We start from the raw sequence: 8,877 nt of genomic DNA, 5'->3' as shown, positions 1-8,877 counted from the left end.
GCGTGGCTACAGTGTGCGCTGACCAAGTGGCCACCAACCCGCCGTACGCGGGACTGTAGCCATACAACTCCTGACGCGGCCTCCGTCATCAAGGATATAGCTACAACGAAAGGTAGTCAGCATGGCTCGCAGGCGGCGGGCCCTACCTGTCGGCCGGATTCTCGATAGCCGGCGGGGCCCTCTAGCAGCAGGCCCCGGCAGCCAGCGGAGAACCCGGTGACCTTAGACCCTTACGTCCAGGTCCTACACCCGGTCGTATTACCATTGTACCCCTGGGGGGTTGGTCTATAAAACCCCCCAGGGCTCACCCATGCAAAGGGTTCAACCTTCATTCCACCACACGCCATATCTAGGAGAAGAGAGCTAGCCCTGCCCTTCTTCCTCCTCTAGCAACATAGCTCAAGGAGCAACCTTGTACACCTTTAATCCTAGTCATCATAGAAGGAGTAGGGGTGTTATCTCTCCGGAGAGCCCCGAACCTGGGTACATCTCATGTGCCTTCGAGCTCAAGCTCACTCTCGCTTTCAAAACCCGACGATGTCCTCATGGCTCCACCCACGATAAGCCACCCCCTGGCATCTGACGTGAGATTACCACGACAATATGCTACGTTTATAGTTTGGGTCTTGTCCATCACATCATTCTCCTAATGATGTGATCCCGTTATCAAATGGCAACTCATGTCTATGGCTAGGAAACCATAGCCATCTTTGATCAACGAGCTAGTCTAGTAGAGGCTCACTAGGGACACATTGTTATCTATGTATCCACACATGTATCTGAGTTTCCGATCAATACAATTCTAGCATGGATAATAAATGATTATCATGAACAAGGAAATATGATAATAACCAATTTATTATTGCCTTTAGGGCATATTTCCAACAGTCTCCCACCTGCACTAGAGTCAATAATCTAGTTCACATCGCCATGTGATTACACTACAAAAAAAAGACACATCCGTGACATTTTGGGCCGAACGAATTTTTTTTCTGTTATGACACTTCTATGAATAGTAGACGATGGAGGGGTGGATGAATAGGACGACCACGTGGAGGGCTAGATGAATAGTAGATTGTGGAGGGGTGGATGAACAGTATCCCGTGGAGGGGTGGTTGAACAGGAGCCCGTGGTGGGGTGGTTGAACAGTAGCCGCTGGAGTAGCGCGCGGTGGAGGCTGGATGAACAGGAGCCCGTGGAGGCTGGAGGAGGTCGATGGTGGATGAACAGTAGCCTGTGGAGGCTGTAGGAGATCGGCGGTGGAGATGAACAGTATCCTGTGGAGTCCCGTTTTGCGGTACGCCACACCCCTCTCGATGAACAGGACCCCCGTTTCGACCATAGTGCTCCAACACAAGTCTGTTTTGTCCGTTTTGCGGTACGCCACACCCTCCCGATCAACAGGACCCCCATTTCGACCATAGGAGGTCCGTTTCCTCCGTTTTGCGGTATGCCAGACCCCTCCCGATGAACAGGATCCCGTTTTGAACGTGGCCGGTCGAACACAAGGCCGTTTCCTCCATTCTGTAGTACGCCAGGCCTCGTTTCCATCGTCTGTTCCATCCAAGCCCTCCCGATGAACACGACGAAGCATTCCATTCCGACCCATCCGGTTGGCTCCCCATGAACACGACGACGACGTTGTTTCTCCGTTCCGACCCAGCCATGTACACAAGCCCTGGCCGTACGTATGAGCGAGTAGGCGTTCGAGACCCCGCCCATATGTACACATATGTGGCCGTATTTTCTTTCTTGCACACTGGCCACTATACGTACGTGTACATGCTATGTGCGCGCCTCTACTACGGCACGTGCGCGCCTCCACTACGACATGTGCGCGCCTCTACTACGACACGTGCGCGCCTCTACATCCACCAGTATCTACGTACACGTTCGCGACCAGAATGACAACGCTATGTATGCTTCGACCAGGTGGGTCCCGACTGTCAGGCACTTCCTTGCATGCGAAGATGTATCTGGTGGGTCCCAGCAGTCAGGGGGGTGAATCTTTTTTTTTTGCCCGGACGCACTTCCTTGCGTGCGAAGGTGTAGCTGGTGGGTCCCAATAGTCAAGGGGGAATCGTTTTTCATGAAATACGGTGGTCCGTTCGGTGGGTCCCTGCTGTGAGGTGGAGGAATAATTATTTTGTGCGTAATAAGGAGGCACCTTATTGCGGCCGCCATGGACCCAGCTGTTAGCCTCTCCACACACAGTACTCTTCCGATGGAAGTTGGTCGTTGACAACATTGACCACGCCGCGCCGAGAGCACCACGTCGGTGGACGACGAGGAGGCCTAGGAAGGGGACGGCGCGGAGCCGGGGAAGACACAGCAGTGGATGCCCACGCGAAGAGGAGTACGAGGAATCACTAGTTCGCTTGCGGTGTGAGGCTGTCGTTGCCGCAGAATAACAGGGGGTGTGGGTGAGTAGAGGGATGGCCTGACCAACGGTGGGAGTAGTAGAGGGCGGTGAGGCATCCGCGGCATCAAAGCCGGCCACGGGAGGCAGGAGCACGCGGCATGACCGGCGCTGGTTGGGGCGGCTGGAGCAAGAAGACCAGAGGTTGAAGAAGCACTACGACCGTTGGATGAACATTGTACGGTAACACGAGCTAGAATCATTCATATTGACTAAGTTGACAAAGCCCTCCGTCCCCGTTAACTTGGTAGGCCCACAAGTCAGCCTCCCACTACATTGGGTTCCAGCTGGCAGGGGGAGTATTCATTTTTTTGTGCGTAACAAGGAGGCACTTCCTTGCATGCGAAGATAGCTGGTGGGTCCGACCTGTCAGCGAGGGGCATGTTTTTTTCACAAAATACAGAGGCCCTTTCGGTGGTTCCAAGATGTCAGGTGGAGGAATCATTATCTTGCGCGTAATAATGAGGCATTTCCTTGTGTGCGGCCGTGGACCCAGCTGTCAACCTCTCCACGCACAGTCTACTTCCGATGGTGTCATTTGTTGACCAGGTTGACCACGCCGCGCCGAGCGCATCCAAGGTGGTGGACGACGGCGAGGCCCCTGACAGCCATGAGCCGCAAATGGGAAGACGCGGGAGTAGAGTCAGAGACGGAGAGGTGTACGAGGGTTAACTGGTTCTAGTGCGGTGTGGTTCATCAGTCGGTGGAGAAGAACAGGAGGTGTGGACGGGTGGAGGGATGGCCTGGCCAACGGTGGAGTAGCGCTTCATAGTGAAGCATGCTAAGTAGAGCTGCTAGTAACAGGATGCGGGAGGTGGTCCCGGCGGCGCTGGAGGGAGAAGACGAGAGATTAAAGATGGATGCCGATCATTGGATGTAAATCCAACAGCTAACATGTCAGAATCATTTATTGACTAAATTGACAACGACTTGCGTTGTCTTCGACCTATTGGCCCATATTTCAGCCTCCAAAAATGTGGCACTTATTCAACCCATTTTTTAGAATTTACAGTCTTTTTTTGCATGGTACAATTTACAGTCAATTTGATCTTCTTTTTTTGAATTACAACCATTAGCTGGGATGGGTGAACAAATAATTTAGCGTCCATGCGACCCATTTATTTTAATTCCTAAAAAATTACAGGTCATTTGCACTTTCTCGAAATACACGATTTTGCTGGGCTGATTCTAACTATAATTTTGGGTGGGGCCAGCAATGTTATGAAAAAATAAAAAGGGGCTGAGAATTTTGTTATAAATATATTTAAATAATAAGTGATATTATTACATTCATCCTTAAATCTTACCAAGCTTTAGTACACAATCACTACGATTTTCGTGCCAAAACAATCCAGGATTTTATTGTTAAGAATTTTTTTTATAAGTTAATAAGATGTGGGATATTGTTTTCTTACATATGTAAGTATCTGTTAAATATATGATGACAATAAAAATAATATATAATAACATATAAAATAATTTAAATATATATAATATAGTTAGAAGGGAAACATAAGTTGGACCTCGCATTCCTATTCTTATCTAGAAAAATAGAACAGACTTCTGCGTTTTCTTCAAAAAAAATACATAGATTGGGCTGCCGATATTCAGGAAAAAAAACCTTGGATGGGAGGTCCATAGGCCGGTCGATACATGACAGCCCTCAAGAAAATACAAACATGCCTATGGACCTCTCATCCGAGGTCGTGGGCTGCGCATGTTAAAAATGAAAGCCTAGACGGGGCAGTCCAAAACCCAGCTGATACTTGCTGCCCCAGTGATAATAAATGATACCTGCCAGCTCCCCGGCTTCGTTGTGAATTTATCTCCTATAGTAACTACGTTGGAGCACCTAAAAAAATGTAACTATGTTGACAAACACGTGGGCCCCAATGTCAGTATAGCATTAGGAGGAAGTATTTTTTTTGATGAGCACTTGCTTGCCTACGGCCATAGACCTTTTGGATCCTGATACGTCTCCAACGTATCTATAATTTTTGATTGTTTCAAGCTATTATATTACCTTTTTTGGATGTCTATGGGCTTTATTTTACACATTTATATCATTTTGGGACTAACCTACTAACCGTAGGCCCAGCCCGTATTGCTGTTTTTTTTTGCCTATTTCAGTATTTCGAAGAAAAGGAATATCAAACGAAGTCCAAACAGAATGAAACCTTCGGAAGCGTGATTTTTGGAACGAACATTATCCAGAGGACTTGGAGTGCAAGTCAAGAAGAAGCCGAGGCGGCCACGAGAGGGTAGGGCGCCCCCCCTATAGGGCGCGCCCCCCTGTCTCGTGGGCCCCTCGGGCGGCCACCGACGTACTTCTTCCTCCTATATAAGCCTACATACCCCGAAAACATCCAGGGAGTCACTGAAGAAATATTTCCACCACCGTAACCTCCTGTATCCGCGAGATCACATCTTGGAGCCGTCGCCGGTGTTCCGCCGGAGGGGGAATCCACCATGGAGGGCTTCTACATCAACACCATGGCCCTTCCGATGAGTTGTGAGTAGTTTACCACAGAACTTCGGGTCTATAGTTATTATCTAGTTAGCTTCTTCTCTCTTTTTTGGATCTCAATACAATGATCTCCCCCTCTCTTGTGGAGATCTATTCGATGTAATCTCTTTTTGTGGTGTGTTTGTCGAGATCCGATGAATTGTGGGTTTATGATCCTGTTTATCTATGAATAATATTCGAATCTTCTCTGAATTCTTTTATGTATGATTGAGTTATCTTTGCAAGTCTCTTCGAATTATTGGTTTGGTTTGGCCTACTAGATTGATCTATCTTGCCATGGGAGAAGTGCTTAGCTTTGGGTTCAATCTTGCGGTGTTCTTACCCAGTGACACACAGGGTTGCAAGACACGTATTGGATTGTTGCCATCGAGGATAAAAAGATGGGGTTTATATCATATTGCTTGAGTTTATCCCTCTACATCATGTCATCTTTCTTAATGTGTTACTCTGTTCTTATGAACTTAATACTCTAGATGCATGTTGGATAGCGGTCGATGTGTGGAGTAATAGTAATAGATGCAGGCAGGAGTCGTTCTACTTGTCATGGACATGATGCCTACATACATGATCATGCCTAGATAACGTCATAATTATTCGCTTTTCTATCAATTCCTCGACAGTAATTTGTTCATCCACCGTAATACTTATGCTATCTTGAGAAAAGCCACTAGTGAAACATATGGCCCCTGGGTCTATCTCTTATTATATTTGCTTTCAATCTACTTTTATTTGCATCTTTATTTTCTGCATCTATATTATAAAATACCAAAAATATATTTATCTTATCATATTATCTCTATCAGATCTCACTTTCGCAAGTGGCCGTGAAGGGATTGACAACCCATTTATCGCGTTGGTTGCGAGTTCTTTGTTTGTTTGTGTAGGTTCGTGGGACTTGTTGAGGAGCCTCCTACTGGATTGATACCTTGGTTCTCAAAAACTGAGGGAAATACTTACGCTATTGTGCTGCATCACCCTTTCCTCTTCAAGGAAAACCAACGCAAGCTCAAGACGTAGCAAGAAGGATGTCTGGCGCCGTTGCTGGGGAGGTCTTCGCTCAAGTCAAGACATACCCACTACAAGAAATATGTCAATAGTGACCTTCCATCAGTGACCCGGGAAGAATTGGTCATAGATCTATGACCATTTGAGACCAATTGGTCAAAAGCTATTCGGGGGGCTCCAAACCCTAAACCATTGCGACCATTTTGGTCAGAAAGGTCGTAATTTCCTTACATGAAATGGTCATAAAGCAAATAGTGCTGGTCCACTGCCTTATTTCTAGTTGTTAACGACCAATATAGATGGTCATAGCCTTATAGATTGTGGTGGGTTGTGATGACTAGGCGCCATCTCATCAGTTTTGCCTATGTGTCATGTCCATGTGTCAATTTTTGCCCTAGGTTGTGAAGCAACCTATATTTCTGTTATTCCAAAAATTCCCAAAAATTCTCATATATTGTTTGGATCATATCTTCATAAAATATGTCAAAAACCTTCCTTGCCTAGTTAAAAAATAACTGAACAATATTCATTTTCCTATTATGTTCAGAGCAGCACTTTGTGAAGGAAGTACCACTTTGGCATGTCCAAATGGTATCCATTTTCTATAGTGCTTTCCTATGCCCAAATAACCATCCTCCACCAAATGCCAGCTCAATCCATTCATTATTTTGAGCCCAGCTTCAACATTCATATTTATGTCCAGTGTGGTACTTTGCAAAGCAAGTACCACCTAGGGTCCTCCTTTTGAGATGAATATTTTTGAAGACGGTCTTCTTAGTAACTGATCATCATTAGCCAAAATCACGCACATTAGCCATGTGCACTCCCCGTACCGCTAATCAAACACTTGGCTGCTTATTCATGTTTGAGCATCGATGGGTCTCCTCGAGAATCTTATGTTGTGATTTTCTTCCTAGCACCTACCTGGGGAGTGCCCAACCCACTAGACATGCCTAGACCGCCCAGAACAAATGGCAACGCCATGGTCACGTGGTGACCATGCGGCGGGCATGCCAGTTTACGCGCTCAAGAGTTGGAGCCCTCGGCCACCGTCCAAACCTCGACGTATCGCCACCAAACCATGTATTTATGATTAAATAGGTACTTATGTAACTAGAAATGATTTTTGGAAAAAATAAATAGCAAACTATGAGGCAACTGCAGTTCAAATTTGACCCGCTTACTACTGAATCGGCGGGAATTTGTCTTTTTCACCAGAGGTGGATCAAAACTTTTGACACCCAACCATTTTGTGAATTGTGCATTATATATGGCCTAGTATTTTATAAAATTGATTAGGTCCAATTTTGCAACAAATATATGGTAGGTCCTTCACAAAAAACTCATTTTGGGCACTCAGAAAAATGGAAAATGAATTTTTCGTGCAAAGAAAATGAAAACTTCCTTAGGCAACATTATTTGTCATCCCAAGATGCACCCTTGTGCACGATATTAGGTCATTTGAACAAACTATGCCATGAATGTGGCCATAAGATTGATCATTTGGCTTGATAGCCATGAATCTTCACGCATGATAGCTCATTTCTGAGAACACTTTTTTAAAATAATTGCCGTATTACAAGTTTATTATTTTTGCTGGGAACTTGGCCACATATAATGACACAATGTGAAGGTTTTCCAAAAAAAATTTGAATTTTTTATGCCCGTTTCAAAATGCGCTCAAAACGACGGGAATGACCGTTCCTAGCTAGTGGTTGAATCTTGGAATTTTTTGGTGTTTCTCTGATTAAATAGATACTTATGTACCTAGAAATGATTTTTGGAAAAAATAAAGAGCAAACTATAAGGCAGCTACAATTCAAATTTGACCCGCTTCCTACTAAATCGGCGGGAATTTCTCTTTTTCACCAGAGGTGATTCAAAACTTTTTACACCCAACCATTTTGTCAGTTGTGCATTATATATGTCCTAGTATTTTAGAAAATTGATTTGGTACAATTTTGCAACAAATATATGGTAGGTACTTCACAAAAAACCTCATTTCGGGCACTCGAAAAATGGAAAATGGATTTTGCGTGCAAAGAAAATGAAAACTCCCTTAGGCAACACTGTTTGTCATTCCAAGATTCACCCTTGGGCACAATGAGATCATTTGAAAAAACTATGCCATGAATGTGGCCATAAGATTGATCATTTGGCTTGATAGCCATGAATCTTCATGCATGATAGCTCATTTCTGAGAACACTTTTTTAAAATAATTGTTGTATTACAAGTTTATTATTTTTGCTGGGAACTTGGCCACATATAATGACACAATGGGAAGGTTTTCCAATTTTTTGAATTTTTTATGCCCGTTTCAAAATGCGGTCAAAACGACGGGAATGACCGTTCCTAGCTAGTGGTTGAATCTTGGAATTTTTTTGGTGTTTCTCTGATTAAATATATACTTATGTGCCTAGAAATGATTTTTGGAAAAAATAAAGAGCAAACTATAAGGCAGCTACAGTTCAAATTTGACCCGCTTCCAACTGAACTGGCGAGAATTTGTCTTTTTCACCATAGGTGGATCAAAACTTTTGACACCCAACTATTTGGTCAATTGTGCATTAAATATTTCCTAGTATTTTAGAAAATTGATTTGGTACAATTTTACAACAAATATATTATAGGTCCTTCACAAAAAAAACTCATTTCAGGCACTCAGAAAATGGAAAATGAATTTTCCGTGCAAAGAAAATGAAAACTCCCTTAGAAAACATTGTTTGGAATTCGAAGATGCACCCTTGTGCACAATATGAGATCATTTGAACAAACTATGCCATGAATGTGGCCATAAGATTGATCATTTGGCTTGAAAGCCATTAATCTTCACGCATGATAGCTCGTTTCTGAGAACACTTTTTTAAAAGAATTGTCGAATTGCAAGTTTATTAATTTTCCTGCTAACTTGGTCACATATAATGG

Source organism: Triticum aestivum, chromosome 5B (assembly GCF_018294505.1).
Source record: "Triticum aestivum cultivar Chinese Spring chromosome 5B, IWGSC CS RefSeq v2.1, whole genome shotgun sequence".
NCBI lineage: Eukaryota > Viridiplantae > Streptophyta > Magnoliopsida > Poales > Poaceae > Triticum > Triticum aestivum.
The sequence above is the reverse complement of the archived record's forward strand: the minus strand, read 5'-3'. Positions refer to the sequence as shown.